This window comes from Giraffa tippelskirchi, chromosome 2, assembly GCF_054371585.1.
Source record: "Giraffa tippelskirchi isolate mGirTip1 chromosome 2, T2T-mGirTip1v1.2.pri, whole genome shotgun sequence".
NCBI lineage: Eukaryota > Metazoa > Chordata > Mammalia > Artiodactyla > Giraffidae > Giraffa > Giraffa tippelskirchi.
Genome location: NC_137276.1, coordinates 156714696 through 156733170, shown reverse-complemented (window position 1 = coordinate 156733170; position 18475 = coordinate 156714696). Strand labels below are relative to the sequence as shown.

General features: G+C 38.3%; 1 protein-coding gene across 22 annotated transcripts in view; it reads right to left on the bottom strand.

Annotated features, from left to right (window-relative positions):
* Nucleotides 1–18475, bottom strand: part of LPP (LIM domain containing preferred translocation partner in lipoma) — a 728299-nt gene that overhangs the window by 173507 nt on the left and 536317 nt on the right. The window contains exon 8 of one of the 22 annotated variants that reach the window (XR_014067544.1): nt 9068–10821. The exons of the other annotated variants lie outside the window; for them this stretch is intronic. The gene's annotated coding sequence lies outside the window, so the exon portion shown is untranslated. Of the gene's footprint in view, nt 1–9067; nt 10822–18475 lie in introns of those variants that run through there. 22 annotated transcript variants of the gene reach the window in all.

Genomic DNA, 18475 nt, shown 5'->3' with positions numbered 1-18475 from the left:
CATGACCTTGGACAAGGTACTGAACTGCCTTTGGACTGAATTTTCTCATCTGTAAAATCCACATACACATGCCTCCCTGTAGGTGGATTAAGTATGATCAACTGTGTAAAGCAGTCAAGCATAGTGCTTGGAACATAGTCAGTACTTATTAAATGGCTGTCAATGGTTATGAGGCTAATCTATGCTAGATGCACATAAGTGGATCAGACGTTTTCCTGTTTTTAAAGGTTAGGGTGCCATTTCAGGTTTAGAATCTCATATAACTCAGCTCTAGAATGAATTATCTAGAACCAATGTGAGTGAAATGAATATCAAAGTTATTTTCATGTGTTCCATATTTACTCAGTGATCCAAAGGAACTTGTTAATATTTTACTATCTTAACTGGAAATTCCAGAAGAGCGTATGTGTGGCCATCATCAGAGATTGGCTTTAAGTTTATAACCAAACACACAAAGCCTAAATAACCTAATCTAATCCCGTTCTAATACCCTTAGTATTGTAATCATACAGTGACTATTTTTCTGAACACCAACTGTGTGTCAGGCAGTGCTGAGAATAATTTACATGAACTAATAGTAACTTATTTAATCCTAAAAAATGCTATCATAAATACCATTATAATCATCCCTATTTTGCAAATGAGGAAACTGGTGCAGAGAGGTAAAAATTGCTTACGACCACAGTGAAAAGTAGAAATTTAAAGCCAGCAAGCCAGATCCCATCCCAGATCCCAAACTTTGGGCCTGTTTGGTATGGTGGTTAATGGAAGGAATTCTAAATGAACTGTTAGGAAACCTAAATTCTAGACCTACCTGGGTGTCCTCAAGTAAGTCATTTTCTTTCTCCATCTAAATGAAAAGATTTGGATTAAATCCAAGATTCTTCAGCATTAAAAGTCAGAATTATTATCCCAGTTCAAATATTATCTCCTTTCTTTCTATGAATGTCTAATTCATACTATCCAGCATTTTGAATGACAAGAATTAGTGTCTGAGGGAGCCTCCATTTTTTTTTTAACTTTAAAAAAATTACTTTTTTGGCTGCTGTTTTCTTTTGTTGTTCCTGGCATGTGTTATGTTGGCAACACAAACCATTGTGTCTACATTTCTGTGTTTATAAATGTTTATGTTGCTATTGCTGTTTATTTCCTTTATTTAGGAGAAATAATAATTTATAAAACACAAATGGAAAGGAAACAAAATTAGGCAGACCAGATTTCACCAGCAAGAGGAACCTCGCAATTACATTTGTCACGTTATCTACTGTGTTACTTCCACCCCCACCATCACTGATGGATTCACTCTCCCCGTTCTTCCTCTTAGTTTTCCTCTATAGGATATATCACCATCTGATATACAATGTGTTTGACTTCTTTGTGTGTTGTCTTCCCTTACTAAAATGGAAGCCTATAATAGAGGTGCTATGTCTGTTCTGTCTTCTGCTTTCGTGTCAATGCCTACAACAGTAGGTGCTCACATAGCAGGTGCCCAAGGTAGGTGCTCAATAAGCACTGATAAATAGAACTACACTGCTTCCGGATAAGGAGGATCTTGGGGACTGGAAGCATGTCACTATCACTTACTGTCATTATCCACGAAGACAGCTCAGGAATAAGCTTTCACACAACCCTCTCACTCGCCCCTGAATCCTCACTGCATGACTATCTTGGATCTGGCTGCTTATCATCCTCTTAAACAAATGCAAATGACCTTCAGTCGCCCAAATCACCTCTTGTTTAGTGCCCACCCCCCCCCAAAAGAATCCAGCATGAGCTTTAATTAATGTCTATCAGATCATGTTGTTCCCTTGTTTAAATCCTTCATGGATTCTCAGGGACTTTAGCACAGACTTTAAGTCTCTTTAGTAGGAAACAAAGACTTTTAGTCCCATTTCTCCACTCCAATACCCTAGTCATTCTGCACATTTTTTAATTCTCTGTTGGTCTCTTTGTACTGAGATCATTGAATCGTTCATCTGAAATACCCTTAAATTTATGGCTTACCTGGAAAATTATACCATATTCAGCCCCAACATTATCTAAGGTGGAAAACTTCTCCCCACTTTTCCAATCACAGCAAGCCATTCTAACTTTGTTCCTCTTGTAAGACTTTTCACCTAATTCTAGTAATACATTGATCATATTGTAATTCATTTTTTTTTTTTTCAATTCTGTTTCTACTTTGTAGACCAATGTTTAATGGAAATGCCTAGCACAGTGCCTGGCACATAGTAGGCCTTCAATAACTATTGAATAAACAAATGAACAAGCAAACAAATACCATAAATGTCCTATTTAGAAATCCTTATTCTTCTTCTCATTTAAAGCATGTTTACAAATAAGTCAAATTCCAAATCCCTACCAACAAGACAAAGTTTACAATTTGCCTAGTCTTACCTAAACACATCTTGTGGCCTGTCTAGGGTATCTCTTGACCTTGACAGTAACCACAGTGCTGAGGCCATTTCTTCCATAGGTATCTTCTTACATGATTTCCAAATGAAAATACACCTTGATCCTAATGTATTTGTGAGAATGCTGCTATGACAGACACAACATGGAAGGCAACCGGATGCACACACCTGAGTTGTATTTCCTTGGTCAGCCAGAGAAGATCCGGAAGCAGTTGCATCCCTATACCACCTGTGACCAGAGATGTAGCTCAGGGGAGATTCCAGGATAGTAGGATGTGGGGTAGACTGTTCCCAGGATTGCTTGAGAAGCACAAGAGAAGTTTTCTTTAGCATCTGGGTGTCACAACAGCTGCCTGAAGACACCACCCATCCAAAATTAGGAGTGGGAATAAGTCGAAGAATCAGTTAATCAGTGTCTGGCTTCCTGAACCACCTTAATGAAATAAAATGCCAAAATTCACAGATACATTGACACTCCTTCTGACAGCCTAAAATAGCATCAGCTTCCGACTGAGTGAGCCAATCGCTAGCTATTGCATTGAACTCTTCTACCTGATGATATGTCAATAGGATGACCTTATTTTCAAGATAAGTTCCCTTCTCCTTTGCTCTCTCTCATTTCTACTTTGACAGTGAGACTGAACATGGCTTTTTCTAAGGCTCACTGGATTAGAAGATGCCCTTGTGAATGGATTGTTGAAAGTTACAAGTAACTATTTCCATGTGTGAAAGAAACTTCATCGATTGGGATGAAATGTTGGGAGAAGGGAGTTTCTGCATTTAGACAATGCTAAAATCACAAGAACCAGGTTTCAAATTTAAGAGGGAACAGAGGAATAGAAATATATTCTTCAAGTGCTGTTAACAGAAATAGTTTTTCATTTAGCATTTGCCTTATATTGTCTCAAGTAAGTGGCCCATGTGGGCACTATTATCCTTGTAGGGGAGCCAAGACGGTGCCACTGCAGACATCTGGTAGAGTGCCAACAGAAGGCTGGTCTGCAGGGATTTTGACCCGCTGCCTGGCCAGTGGAGGGACTCTTCAACTAGAGAAAATCAAATCATACTAAAAAAGTCCCCCAAAAGAAGCAGAGGGAGAAATAGAAAGGGATTTAGTAGAAAAGCCATATGATAAGCACAGGCTTTGTGGCCCAATCTTCTGCCAGGCTTAGTTAGCTGACCTTTTGCAAGCTATAGTCATTGACAAAGTATATACAGTGGTTAGGAGGAAGACTCTGGGTTCGAATTACAGCTCCAACAGTTACTAGATCCTGGACAAATTACTTAGCTTCTTTTTGGTTCAATTTTCTCATCTGTAAGAAAAATGAGTGCCTACACCTCACTGTGTTATAGTCATGAAATATGTATAATACATGTAAAACCTGTATACATGTAGTATATAATAAGTGCTCAGTGTATAGTAGTTTTATTGTAAACAGAACCATTAATGGGGATATTTAGAATCAAGTCAGACTAGAGAACCTCTGCTCCCAAGCAAAAGTCTCGATGAGTGGCAGAGAGAGATTTTAAGGATTCATCTAGCTCCATCTCTTTGTGTTACTCTTCAGGGAAGATGTGGTCTTTCTTCACAATGATCTTACAGTAAAGTAGAAGGTATAAACATATATTATGTATATTATATAGTATATACAACATATATACATATGTGTGTGCTTATATAGATGAGAAAAAAGGACAAAAAGTTATGAATAAAATACAACAGTAACAAACATTTATATGAAGTTACTGCTGACTTTGGAATTGGAGACTATGTCCTAAGGTAGGTTATAGTACTTTTCTATTTGTACAAAACCATTTTGGAAAAAAGCTTCTTTTGCAAATAAGGTAGATTATATATCTGGATCCTGGACTCCAGCAGGACAAAAATCTTCATTTTTCTTTAATCATTCACATCATAACCCAAGTAAGTTAAATTCAAGGAAGCAGCAATTCTACACTCTCCAGGTATTTGCTATTTTGCTGTCTGCCTGTTGCCTATTGAACTGACAAAGGAAACCGGGATCAGATGTGGTCCAACCTTGCACCAGCTCTGACTGGCCTCTAATTATTCAATAGAGATCACAGGTACATTTCTGAATGGTTTGGACAACAACTTCTGATGAGTCCCAAACTCTCCTGATTATAATGCTTTAACCAAAGGAAGAAAAAAAATCAGCAGACAAAGAAAAAAAAATTAACCATGTTTTCTACTATCTGCAATTCTTAGCCTAGAAGTAATATACTCTTTGTTCTGCTGAAAAACATTCTATATTGATTATGCTGACACTGACAGTAAAGCTGTGTGGTGGCTGGCTTTATTTTAATTTTTTCTCTTCACATCTCAGATGAGAAAGTGGGTTATGATTCATCCTGCACAATCTGAGTCAAAATTCATTTTTGTCTCTTTTCAATTAGTTCTTCTGCATTCCACATTAAAAAGCAAGAGTAGTTTGCTCAGCAAATGAGAATATTGTGGTATGCTTTGTGTGTTGCTTTCTCACACAATGACTGAAAAACATTTTTTTATAATGATATTCCAATAACAAGAGGACATCATAAGAAAACACAAAGTGTTAATTCAAATAGGGACAAACACTGACATTAAAAATTCAGAGCAGCTGATCATTACACACTAATCATAAGCGGCATAAATCAAGTTAGATGCTGCATTAGGAAGTAGTACCGACATCTCTTAAATTTTAAAGTTGTTATGGTTTAGCAGACATTTTCACATCTATTTCTTTAACTTACTTGTCACAACAATTATATAAAGTAGATAGGGATAATGTTTATTATTAGATGAAACAAGTGAAACTCAAAAAGGTTAAGAGGTTATATAAAGTTGCTTAAAGTACACATAATTTAATCCAAGGAGATCCAACCAGTCCATCCTAAAGCAGATCAGTCCTGGGTGTTCATTGGAAGGACTGATGTTGAAGCTGAAACTCCAATACTTTGGCCACGTCATGTGAAGAGCTGACTCATTTGAAAAGACCTTGATGCTGGGAAAGATTGAGGGCAGGAGGAGAAGGGGACGAGAGAGAATGAGATGGTTGGATGGCATTACCGACTCAATGGACATGGGTTTGGGTAGACTCTGGCAGTTGATGATGGACAGGGAGGCCTGCCGTGCTGTGGTTCATGGGGTCTCAAAGAGTCGGACATGACTGAGCGACTGAACTGAACTGAATTTAATCCAGAAAATGTACGATAAGAATTTGGCTCATGGACTTCCATGAAGGCACAGTGATTAAGACTCTGCACTTCCAGTGCAGGGGGCATGGGTTTGATCCCTGGCTGCGGAACTAAGATCCCACACGATGCACAGCACAGCCAAAAAAAAGATTCCATCTCTTAACCAGTCCTTTGATAAGCTGATTTCTCTGGCAAAATGATAACTCTAGTCTTAAAACTTATGAAAGAATGTTTTTAAACAATGCATGTGTTCTAAAGCACAATGCAAATGCCAAAAGTCTCCAGTGTCACACAGAGATACAGGACTTACACTTGGGTTTCTTGACTCCAAGTCCAGTTCTGGTTTCACTATGCCATGTGACAAAAGATGAATTATTTATTTTAATAACAGTGCTATATTATACACTGAAGACCATTATCACATTAATGGTTACAAATATTAATATTATTTATGTACTCAAAGTATAATTAGTGAACAACATATTAAACCCAGAATATTCTTAAACAGTGATGCCTGAATATTCAACTCAGTACATAGTGTTCCTTATATTCTACAATTTTATTTTATGTTTATTAACTGACAATGTGATGTGAACCTTCTCATAAACCTTGGGAAATGAGGAACAGTACTGAGCAGAGTGCAAAATAGTCTAGGAAATATAATTATCGAGTTTCTTTGGCAATTCTTCTGAGGCAACTAATGTTGTAATCTTACACAAGGCAGCTATTTTCCTACCTGCCTATGTTTTAACAGTGTATAGACAACAATATACGAAAAGTATTTGAGGTTAAGTAAAGAAAAAGGCCAAAGGATCCCAAGAGATCATGAAGTCTATGAGAGATGAGGTACATGAAAAAGGGACTGGCCTAAGATGTCACAAGATTATGGGACAGACACCAGCCCAGAATCTTTTCTCTGATTACTTGATGCCTGACTCTTTATACAACTACCTACACTGCCTCTCATGATAATATGATGATGCTGGGTGTAAAAATTAAAAAAATAATAAAACATAACTCAATTGATAACCTTGAGGACATCATTTCACCATGATGTTCCATCAGTTTATCTTCTGGTTGAGTTATACCCACATTTCTCAATATTTCGAACATTAGAGGGTTCATGGATGAACATTCTAAATTTAATTATGGTGTTTAGTTTCATGTCTTTTATGGGGAAAGCAACAAGTACTTAATCCTTAAAATCAAATCATGGATATTACTGACATGAAGATAAAATAGGTTAAAAAATAAATGAACTGATTTAAACCAAAATGATAGGCAAATAATAGATATAGATATATTGGGTGTGTGTGTGTGTTAGTTGCTTAGTCGTGTCCGACTCTTTGCAACCCTATAGACTGTAGCCCACCAGGCCTTTCTGTCCATGGGATTCTCCAGGCAAGAACACTGGAGTGGGTTGCCATTTCCTTCTCCAAAAGGAACTATAGAAAGAAAGAAAGTGAAGTCGCTCAGTCATGTCCGACTCTTTGCGACCCCATGGACCACAGCCCACCAGGCTCCCCCATCCATGGAATTTTCCAGGCAAGAGTACTGGAGTGGGTTGCCATTGCCTTTTCCAATATATTGCATATTTGGTGAAAATTATGATGGTGGCTTCCAATGACCAAGAAATGGGAAGCTTTCAAGTTGGGAGATTAGTGACTGGCTCTTTAACTGTGCCATGATCCTAGGGTTGAATGATGTGTCTATGTGTGTGGAGAGAGATTGACGGTGTAGCAGTTAATAATCATTTTCAGTTGCCTCCTGCCTACTGCAGCATCTTAATCTCCTTCAGCAAGTCACTCCTGTACAGTGTTTGTGTCCTTTCTTGTTGAATTTTAACAAGTGATGTTTACCTCCAGGTAGGAGTGAAGCCAGGTCCAGGACTTAGATAAATTGGAGTTTTGATAGAGAACCAAATGGGGACTGAGATCAGAACTGTGCAGTGCTGTAATGAAACTGGGAAAATTTAATGTAACATGACTGGCATCAGAATCAAAATTAGGAAGAAAATCAGGATACGGTCATTAATTTGGACTTGCTTCTTGAACTTCTCAGTTTACTGGCCTTGGATATTTTCTGCTTACTTTCCTCTTAAAGCATTCAACTGTCTTTGCTGAGAACTCTATCCACAAATAGCGCATCACCAATAGATCTCTTTCTTCCCCAGCAATAGGTGGACTCTTCTGGCATTTAATCTGGCACAGGTCAGGTGGCAATAGTGGTAAAAACCCCTGAATCTGGGTGAAAAAGTATGTATTTTCCACTGCCAGTCATGTAATTTGTTTCCTATCAAGGCTCTTTGTGCTAAAGGATTGAACAAATGCTTTCTCTCCTTGGCCATTATGTTACCTTATTTCTTTTGTCTCCCATAGCACACACTTCTATGATTGGTATATAGTAAGCACTCGATCAATCTTTGTAGATGAGTGAATCTGTTTAATTGAAAGTACAACAGATGTCTACCAAGTAGAACTCTGCAGATGTTCAAACAATGGGTTTGCTGACAGTCAATTAATTATGCCTTCTGACAATTCTAATGTCACTTCAAAGTCTGGAAGGAGATGATTATCTGTGTGCTTTAGAGAAAGTTGTGGGGAAAGTTCAGGTTGGGGAAAGGAGGGTGGTTTGGAGGGGAAAGGGAGTTGAGTTCACAGTTATCTGTATTGGTATGTTTAAGATCAGAAAATGCATAATAAGCACTTGTAGGTCTGGGTATCAGCTTTGCCATGTCTCAATAAACAACCACAATCTACGAATTGAAACTTTCTTTTGCCATATGCAATGTGTACCCCACCAGCTCTTTCTCTCTCAAGATATCAAGCTTATTTCCATGTGATTAGACAAAGGATGATTGATTATAAAGCAAAAATTTCTTTTTTACTTCTCATTCTTTGATAAACAGAATGGTAATCCCAATGCAACAAAATGAGTAGGTATCTATTATAAGTATGAAACACGGATCCTGGGTGATGCTTCCCGGTCTTGAACAGGTGAAATGTGAGAGAACCACCTTTCACAACTGTTTGCTATGGAAAACAAAAGTAAACATGAAGAAAGGATGTTTTTCCAATGTGATTCCCTGCTCATCTGACCCATTTGGATTAGGACAGAAGAAAATTGAGGAGGTAAGAGATTGTCTTGGGTTCCAGGGACCACAAAGGAACCCCAGAGTGAAAGAAATGTAACTTAGAACTTAGAACAGAAAATCCTAACTATGTAACCTATCCATTGGCCAATTTCCATCTTTAATTTTCACAAAAAATACATGCAAAATAGATGAATCAAGTTCAAGGGTATGAATCTAACTTTGACTGAAGTTCAATGATTGTAGCAACCATGTGCTGCTCTCCTTAAAACATTCTCTAGGGACTTCAAGTGATTTAAAAAGGAATTAGAAAGCTTGAGTTATAATCCATGGCTCTGTCACCAATTAGTTTGAAACTAAAAAACTCTTTTATTTTTGTAATCTCTAAAAGTGAGAGGATTTTCTTAGATAGGCTCTATGATTCCCTCTAGCTGTAACAATTTATGATTCCATAAGGTGCTAAATAAACATAGGTTAAATAAATGAAGTGTTTTTTTTTTTTTTTGTAGTTTATACCATGTCCTGACCCAGGGGATATGGAATGTCTGCTCACAATTTTTTTTATGGGTTAATTAATTAATTAAACATGAAACATCTCCTATGTATCAGGAATTGATCCAGGACCAAAGATAGAGATACAGTGGTATACTAACCAAAAACTACCTTCAATCAGACTTACATCTTAATGAGGTAAACAATAAATGCTACAAGTAAGTAACTTGATGAGTATGAGAAAAAGATATTGGCAATCTCTTTGGTTCATTTATATTTGAAAATCAAGTATACACAAATAGGTTCTAACAAGTTATTATCATTTTGTCATTTTTATGGGCAGTGGATTCTTTTTTTTTAATTGGAAGATATTTGCTTTACAATGTTGTGCGGGTTTCTGCCATACAACTACTCAAATCAACAATGATTATACATATATCACCTCCCTCCACTCCCCACTGGGCAATGTATTTTTAACCAAAGTTTGAATAAGGTGTAACCCAGTCTGGGTTCACAAAAATAGCAGGCCCAATCTACTTCTTCACCTTTGTGAACAGCCTTGCCATTCCTTTACTCACTAGCAGAGACTAATTTCTATCCTTTGTTCAGAAAGGGGATTTTGGCCATAGAGTTCAAAACAGTCTCAGCTTTACAACCTTGAACAAGTCATTTAGGCTTTAGTTTTCGGGAAAATGAAAGGTTGTCCTAGATAGTTTCTATGATTAAATGATTCTTTATGATACTACAAGACTAGGTTTCCAAATCAATGCTTAAAAATACACCATGTAGCCAAATTAATTAAAAATTAACGTGTACTAAGATAAAACACATAAAATGCTTAGGATTATTATTTATTTAGTGCTGTAATCATATATTGCCCCGAGCAAACGTTTTACCAGAAATTACTACCACAAAAGGAAATATATCTAATATGTCTCATTAACAGAAGACATTCTGTTCCCACGACCCATAGAGACCTTAAATGAAAAGATGGAGAGAAACGAAATCAAGAAATCCATTTTTCCCCAAATCAATACCACCTTTTCTCTAAACCACTTATTTTCTAGTTATTCTTCCATTGTGACTTTGGGGTTTTTAATTAATTAGGTCATTTTTCTGCGAAAATAAGGTCCTTAAGGCCCCAGGTTCCATCTGTACTAAAAGAGGCTCCCACTCGGAATCACTTTCTAGTTTGTAATTGACAGGAGCACTTTGGAAACCATTTTCTTGACACAAAATAATAATGATTAAAAAAAAAAAAACAGTGACACAAATTATTTAGAACCTGCCAGTTGAGACCCTCTAAAAACTTTTCAAAGTAATCATGTTTCTCCTTGTACTGATGAAGAAGCTAAAAAGAGAGTATATTCACTGATTTATCTCATAGTCGATGACCAATCCAGTAATATGGTGCTGAGAAAAGGTAATGGGTTGAAGAGAGAGCAGAATCTGGAATCAGTAGGCTTGCTGCTTATGGGAGCTATGAGTAGTAGGGGTGGTGGAGTGGGGAGTCCCTTAATCATTCAGGTTCTCTATTTCTTCATATACCAAATGGAAGCAAACACATTGTTTTGCAGGGCTGCTTCTTCCTTAAGGCTTCACTGGTGGCTCAGATGGTAAATAATCTGCCTGCAATGTAGGAGACCTGGATTCAGTCCGGGTTGGGAAGATCTCCTGGAGAAGGGAATGGCAACCCACTCCAGTATTCTTAACTGGAGAATTCTATGGACAGAGGAGCCTGGTGGGCTACAGTCCATGGGATTGCAAAGAGTTGAACACGACTGAGGAGCTGTCTCTTTCTTTGTCTAGCTTAAATGATATAACAAATACAATATAAAAGTGCTTTACAAAGCATTATATAAATGTTAGTTGTAATCACGTAGCAATAATGATAAATTGGGTAGCACTGGAAATTAGATGCAAGAGCTTGATTCCCAGGCAAGCTGAGATGCCTAAGTCACAGAATGTCAGAGTTGGATAATATTTCTGAAATCTAATCTCACAGTCCAGTGAATGCTTGAATACCTATCACCACTTCCCCAACAAGGGATTATTGGGCTTTGTCCTAGGCTCATCCAAAAATTTCCTTTGTCACTTAAACATGTTAATTCATTATACGGAATGAAAATTTTCCAGCTTCCCCTCACTTGCTTTTGTTGCTAACTTTGGAATAATACATATTAAGTCTAATTTCTTTGTGACATGGCAGTTCTCCAATAGGTTTCAAGGCTCCAGGTTTTCTTTTCTTCACTCCTTCAAATGTAGCTCAAATAGTGGTTTTCAGTTTCCTAAGCCTCTTAGTCTAAGTCCTCTAGACATGCTCATTTATCCTTTGCTCTTACTAGTATAGAAAAGAAATAGACCATCTTCTCATTGTTTGGGGCATTTTGCTTCTACTCACGCACATCCATGGGACCTCCATCTTGCTCTCAATTGAGGAGATACATAGTACCAAATATGGTGATGTGGTTTTATCAATAAAGTAATCATAGCAATGCCTATCTGAGTCTTTCTTCTCTTATGGCTTGATTCATGCCAGGTCCCCACTGCCTCACATATTTCACTCTTGTCCAACTGTCCTTTGAAGCAATAAAAGCTACTTCCCCTAGAACCAATTTCTGGCTTTATGAAAAATCTCAATATGTCTCACTAACAATATTCAAGAGATAAGCAAAAACAAAACTTAGATAAATGCCAAGTTTTATGAAGAGAATTTACCTAGTACTGTCTAAAGGCATAGGGATTCTTCAAATAGCTCACTAAACAATTCTAAGGCTCACACACTTCAGTCTTTTTTTTTTTTTTGAAGAAAGACTAAGACAACACCATGTAAACACTGCCAAGATAATTACAGCTTCATGCTTCAAAATAAGCGGGTAGATATTTTCAGTCCATCCTCAGATAGATTACATTATTCATTTCCAGATATTCTGTATTCCAAGACTACTGCCTTCTGCCTTAGGGTCTGTGCAGCCAGAACATCATTATTTTTGAGAGAGTCATGCTGTAGTCACAGGCTGAGACATGGAACCTCTCACCTACAACACTTTTTCTCTTTCAAAATGAATGAAAGCACAAAACTTAGAGGCTCTGGGTATACCAACCAACATGGAGAACACCTGGATAAATCCACTGACATGGCTGAAGGATATCTAGAGACAATCTCAACTGTCCTTTACATTTCCCCCTCAAAAATACCAGCAAAATATAAGCTCCAATTAGGGCTTCCCAGGTGCCACTGGTGGTAAAGAACCCACCTGCTGATACAGGCAATGTAAGAATTGCAGGTTCAATCGCTGGGTCGGGAAGATCCCCTGGAGGGGGATATGGCAACCCACTCCAGTATTCTTGCCTGGGAAGTCCCATGGACAGAGGAGCCTGGCGGGCTCTGGTCCATAGGGTTGCAAAGAGTTGGACAGGATTGAAGCGACTTAGCACACACGTATAAGCTCCAATGCTGGCCACTAGCCCTGTTAAGTTCCACAATTTTCTAGCAATAAATTTCTCCCCCATTAATTTCAATATCTGTTTTAAAAATACTCCCTCTATTTTAAGTTCTGAATTTCACCTTAAATTATAATTTATAGTTCACTACCCTTTGTTCTTTCTGTGTATCTACCCTGGCACTGAGAGTCTCTTCTAGCATAAACACGGTCTTCTAGTTGCCCAGAGAAACAGGTTGCTCCAAGATGCAAGCACTTGAACCAAGGCCTGTAGCCTTGCAAATGATTTGAGCTAAGGATCTGTTGTGTGGTTAACTGAATTAAAAGAGAACTTCTCCTATCTTCACCTTTCTTCTATATTTCCTCTCTCTCCCCTATAAAATAGTGATCAAGGCCTATTCAAATACACCCCTGCTAATAGAAAGACACTTGGGAATCTGATACAGCCAAAATTCAAGTCCAGTAGATGCAAAATGTTCAGAACATGAGAGGCTATCTTCCCTTCAAAGATCTGTACTGATCATACTGCTCTCTTATGATTCATCTTTGGTAGCATTTAGCTAATACTGTAATGTAGCAGTTACAATTTTTGATGAAGATGGCAAAGGAGGGACAATGGAACACTAAAACTAGCACCTTTTTGGATGAAATCATTATAAAAAAATCAGCTGAGATCAGTTGAAGGTTCTAGCTTGTAATATTTTATCAAGAAATGGTTTGAGAAAACAAGATGAGTTGTAGCTATCAGTAATTTGCTTCCTCTGAGGCCAACAGTCAACTCATGTGGTTGATAGAGCGGTATTAGGTGGGCTATCTCTCCAGAGTATGTATCTTAACAATGGCAAAAAGTCTATGCTTAGAGTCACACCAGTTAATTCAGGAGTTAAAGACAGTCAAAGTATATTGCCAGTGACAATGAAGTCAGAGCTACATAAGCCCTGGGAAAGAATGATAAGAGACAGGAGTAGTTAACTACAGGGACAGCTTACATCTTTTTGCAATGGTAACGCATCAGAATGAACTTAAGATGAGACAAGTAAGTCCAAATCCTAAAAGTTATGCTGTGTAACTTGAACTCATTGAGTCTCTCTCAATCTTGGTTTCTTCATCAGAAAAATAAAAACATCATTTTTATTGTAGTTGTTCAGTTGCTCAGTCATGTCCGACTCTTTGCAACCCCATGGACTGCAGCACATTAGGCTTCCCTGTCCTTCACTATCTCCCAGAGTTTGCTCAAACTCATATCAATTGAGTCGGTGATGCAATCCCACCATCTCATCCTCTGTCGCCCTTCCTCCTACCCTCAATCCTTCCCAGCATCAAGATTTTTTCCAACAAGTTGGCTCTTTGCATCAGGTCATGACCAGGTCTATCAGTCAGACCATGACTGTGAATAGCCTTTTTAAGCTTGGATAGCTTTAGGTAAACATCAGCTTTGGTCATCACCACCACAATGCTTATCATCTCACCAACAATAGAAAGGGTATGTGTCTAGTAGAAAATAATAGATATATAAGAAAGAGGAATTTTCAAACAGTCAAATTTAGAAGATACAGGAATGACTCTCTATTCCTCCTGCCCAAGGAAGGACTGTTAAGATAATTCATTTATGGCAATTCCCTAGTGGTCCCATAGTTAGGACTCTATTGCTTCCATACCAGGGAGCACAGATTTGATCCTTGGTTGGGGAACAAAGATCCTACATGCCACACGGCATGTATATAAAAAGATAATTCATCTGTGACAGGCTTCAATACTTTTGGGGAGACAAGGGGTGTACTGTGCAGTTATATTATCTCTAGTTGTTATAATCTGAAATGAGTCTGCCTTCCTCACAATATCTTTACATCTATCTACCTTGTTTCAAAATAATTTGCTGATATAATGACAGTTCACTCTAAATACTTCAACATTTGCTCCTGACAACAAGGATACTGTCTTATATACCAATGCCATTACAATAGCCACAAAATTGACACTGATGTATTATTATCTAATATATAATTCATATTTAAATTTCTATTTAACTTATATGCAGAGTACATCATGAGAAACGCTGGGCTGGAGGAAACACAAGCTGGAATCAAGATTGCCGGGAGAAATATCAATAACCTCAGATATGCAGATGACACCACCCTTATGGCAGAAAGTGAAGAAGAACTAAAGAGCCTCTTGATGAAAGTGAAAGAGGAGAGTGAAAAAGTTGGCTTAAAGCTCAACATTCAGCAAACTAAGATCATGGCATCCGGTCCCATCACTTCATGGCAAATAGATGGGGAAACAGTGGAAACTGTGGCTGACTTTATTTTTCTGGGCTCAAAATCACTGCAGATGGTGATTGCAGCCATGAAATTAAAAGATGCTTGCTCCTTGGAAGGAAAGTTATGACCAACCTAGACAGCAGATTAAAAAACAGAGACATTACTTTGCCAACAAAGGTCCGTCTAGTCAAGGCTATGGTTTTTCCAGTGGTCATGTATGGATGGATGTGAGAGCTGGACTATAAAGAAAGCTGAGCGCCAAAGAACTGATGCTTTTGAACTGTGGTGTTGGAGAAGACTCTTGAGAGTCCCTTGGACTGCAAGGAGATCCAACCAGTCCATCCTAAAGGAGATCAATCCTGGGTGTTCATTGGAAGGACTGATGTTGAAGCTGAAACTCCAATACTTTGGCCCCCTGATGCGAAGAGCTGACTCAGTGGAAAAGACCCTGATGCTGGGAAAGATTGAGGGCAGGAGGAGACGGGGACAACAGAGGATGAGATGGTTGAATGGCATCACTGACTCAATGGACATGGGTTTGGGTGGACTCTGGGAGCTGGTGATGGACAGGGAGGCCTGGCGTGCTGCGATTCATGGGGTTGCAAAGAGTCAGACACAATTGAGCGACTGAACTGAACTGAACTGAACCTTTCCCCAAATGCCCTGTTTTTTGATCCAGATCCAATCAAGATGTGTGCCCTGCATTTGAATGACATGTATTTTTCATCTTCTTTAATCTTAAATAGTCTCTTATAACACTGACATTTTTAAAGAATTCAAGACAATTGTCTTTAAGAATGCTGCTGCTGCTGCTAAGTTGCTTCAGTCGTGTCTGACTCTGTGCGACCCCATAGATGGCAGCCCACCAGGCTCTGCCATCTCTGGGATTCTCCAGGCGAGAACACTGGAGTGGGTTGCCATTTCCTCCTCCAATGCGTGAAAGTGAAAAGTGAAAGTGAAGTCACTTAGTTGTGTCTGACTCTTCGCGACCGCATGATTGCAGCCTACCAGGCTCCTCCATCCATGGGATTTTCCAGCCAAGAGTACTGGAGTGGCTTCAAGAATGGCATATCATCTAAATTTATCTATTTCCTAATGGTTAGATTCAGTTACATATTTCAGCAAGACTATTACATAGACAATGTTGTATACTTTCTACGACATCATATCAGCTGGCACATGTCAGTTTGTCCCAGTATTGGTGATGCTAAGTTTCATCACTTGGATTAAGAAAGTTTCCAAACTCTATTTATGAAGGTATCTTTTCTCCTTTGTACTCAAGTCATCCGTGAGGTGACCTTTTGCTATCCCTCCCCTACTCTGAACATACCATAGTTATAGTTCTTTAAATAAAGAAAACATGCTAAGACTGATGGGAAACTCCATAATGAAAAACCAAACAAAACAAAAAACCAAATATATTCATAAATTATTCCACTTAAGGAAAAAGAAACTAGGAGTTGCACAGAGAAAAACCAACATGACCACAGGGGAACGTTTTTCCATTGATGCCATTTATTTACATTTTTTTCCCTCTCACTCACTGGTATAGCTCATAGGAGATCTTTGACATGAAAGCTCTTAATGACCTTCAGCAAATCAGCTATAGTGTCAATGAAAATTTCAGCATTAAATAGGCAAAGTGATAGAAAAAGTGAGCAGTTGAGGTAAGGCTGGCAATGCTAATGCAAGAGTGAGAAATTCTTTTAGGGTAGTGATTAACAATGCTATTTCCAGCCCAGAATGGAACTAAGGTAAAATTCTGATAGAGAACAAGAGATGACTCTTATTCATCTCTCTTGGGTCAGGCCCTTCTGTTGCAAACACATGATACATAGCCTTCCTCCCCTCATCTTCAGACAGACTTAATTCTGTCTTGCATGCTCACATAGTGTCTCTGGCAGACCCAACCCAGTGCTGCACCCCTTGCCGCACTGATATCCCTAACATTCTTGGCTCTCTCCCATCCTTTCCCAGGAACTTGTGGGTCCCCTGAGGGCAGAGATCTTGCATCTGGTTGTCCCTAGCACCCAGCACAGAGGCAAGTGTGGAGAATGTGCTCAGGAAATATTTAATGTTTAAAGTGTAGAAGAGTAAACCACAGTCCTGTTAACTTGTCCTTTGCTTCCTGCTTTTACCAAGGTAGAAAAGGCATTCTGGCTTTGGAAACCATAGTCTTAACCACATTTCATGAAATAGTTCTCACAACCTTTTATCTCAACGTGTGGGACTCATTACATAAGATAAAATACTTGGTCTCTAGGCTATTGGTTCCAGCCTACCTCTCCAACCTTATTTCCCAATATCTTGTTCCTTCCCACATGGATGCTTCACTCCAGTGATTTTATTCCCTTTTATGTTAAAATTCTACTCAACAGAAATGACATCACTTCTCTACTATCACTGCACTTTCAAGTCTCTATTACCATAATTTAAAAAACAACTGAAAGTTTATCTACTCCATAAACACTTTCCATTCCTGCCTCATAATTTGCTCTCTCTTTCTTCTGTACTCTCAAAGGAATCTGGCTGAACTTTGAATAAGTTACTTGTCACTTTCTGCCTTGCCTTATAATTAAATGCCACAACACTGTACACATCCTCTATTAGACAATAAGCTTCTTTAAATACAAGACCCATGTCTATCTTGTTTCAGGTACATTTAACACCTACCCAGCAGAGTAGCCTGCACATAATAGGTTGTTCATTGGTGGATATTTTCCATATAAAGTAATTTTCCTTAAGTCATCCTGGCCTCAATTTATACTTTGTTCATCTATCTACTTGGTGGTGCTAGTGGTAAAGAACCTGCCTGCAAGTACAGGAGAAACAAGTTTGATCTCTGGGTCAAGAAGAACCCCTGGAGGAGGAAATGGCAACCCACAACAGTATTCTTGCCTGGAGAATCCCATGGACAGAGGAGCCTGGAGGGCTACAGTCCATGGGGTCACAAAGAGTCGGACACGACTGAAGCGACTTAACACGAACATAGAAGAGAATACCTTCCTCTTATTTTCCATTTGTCCAAAGCTAATCTCCTCCATAAAACCTTTCCTAAATATCCAGACTAAACTTTGGAAGGGATGGATATGTTTATTATCTGAATTGCTGTGATGGCAAAACACGTGTATCCATATATCCAAATCCACCAAATTATATACATTAATTATGTGAAGTTCTTTGTGTACTTCAATAAAGCTGTGGGAAAAGCTTTTAGAAGAAAAAAAAATGTATAGACTTGGATTTTGTATTCTAATCCACTCCTGCAACTTATTAGCTGTTGATATTGGGCAGATTACTTAACATTTCTGAGCCTTGGTTTTCTAATCTGGAAATAATAATACCATTTACTTCACAGGATTATCGCTTTTTCTGTAAGGATGACATGAATAAATTCTTATAAAGTACATGGTATATAATAGTCCTGCCATATTGTAAGCACTCAATAAAACTTAATCATTATTCCACATTCCCTTTCGTGGTTTGTAACATTCATTTGGCAATGATTATCAATTGGTGACATATGTTCTAGTTTTGCTTGGAACTTAATTTTAAATCAAGCATTATTAATGGATTTTT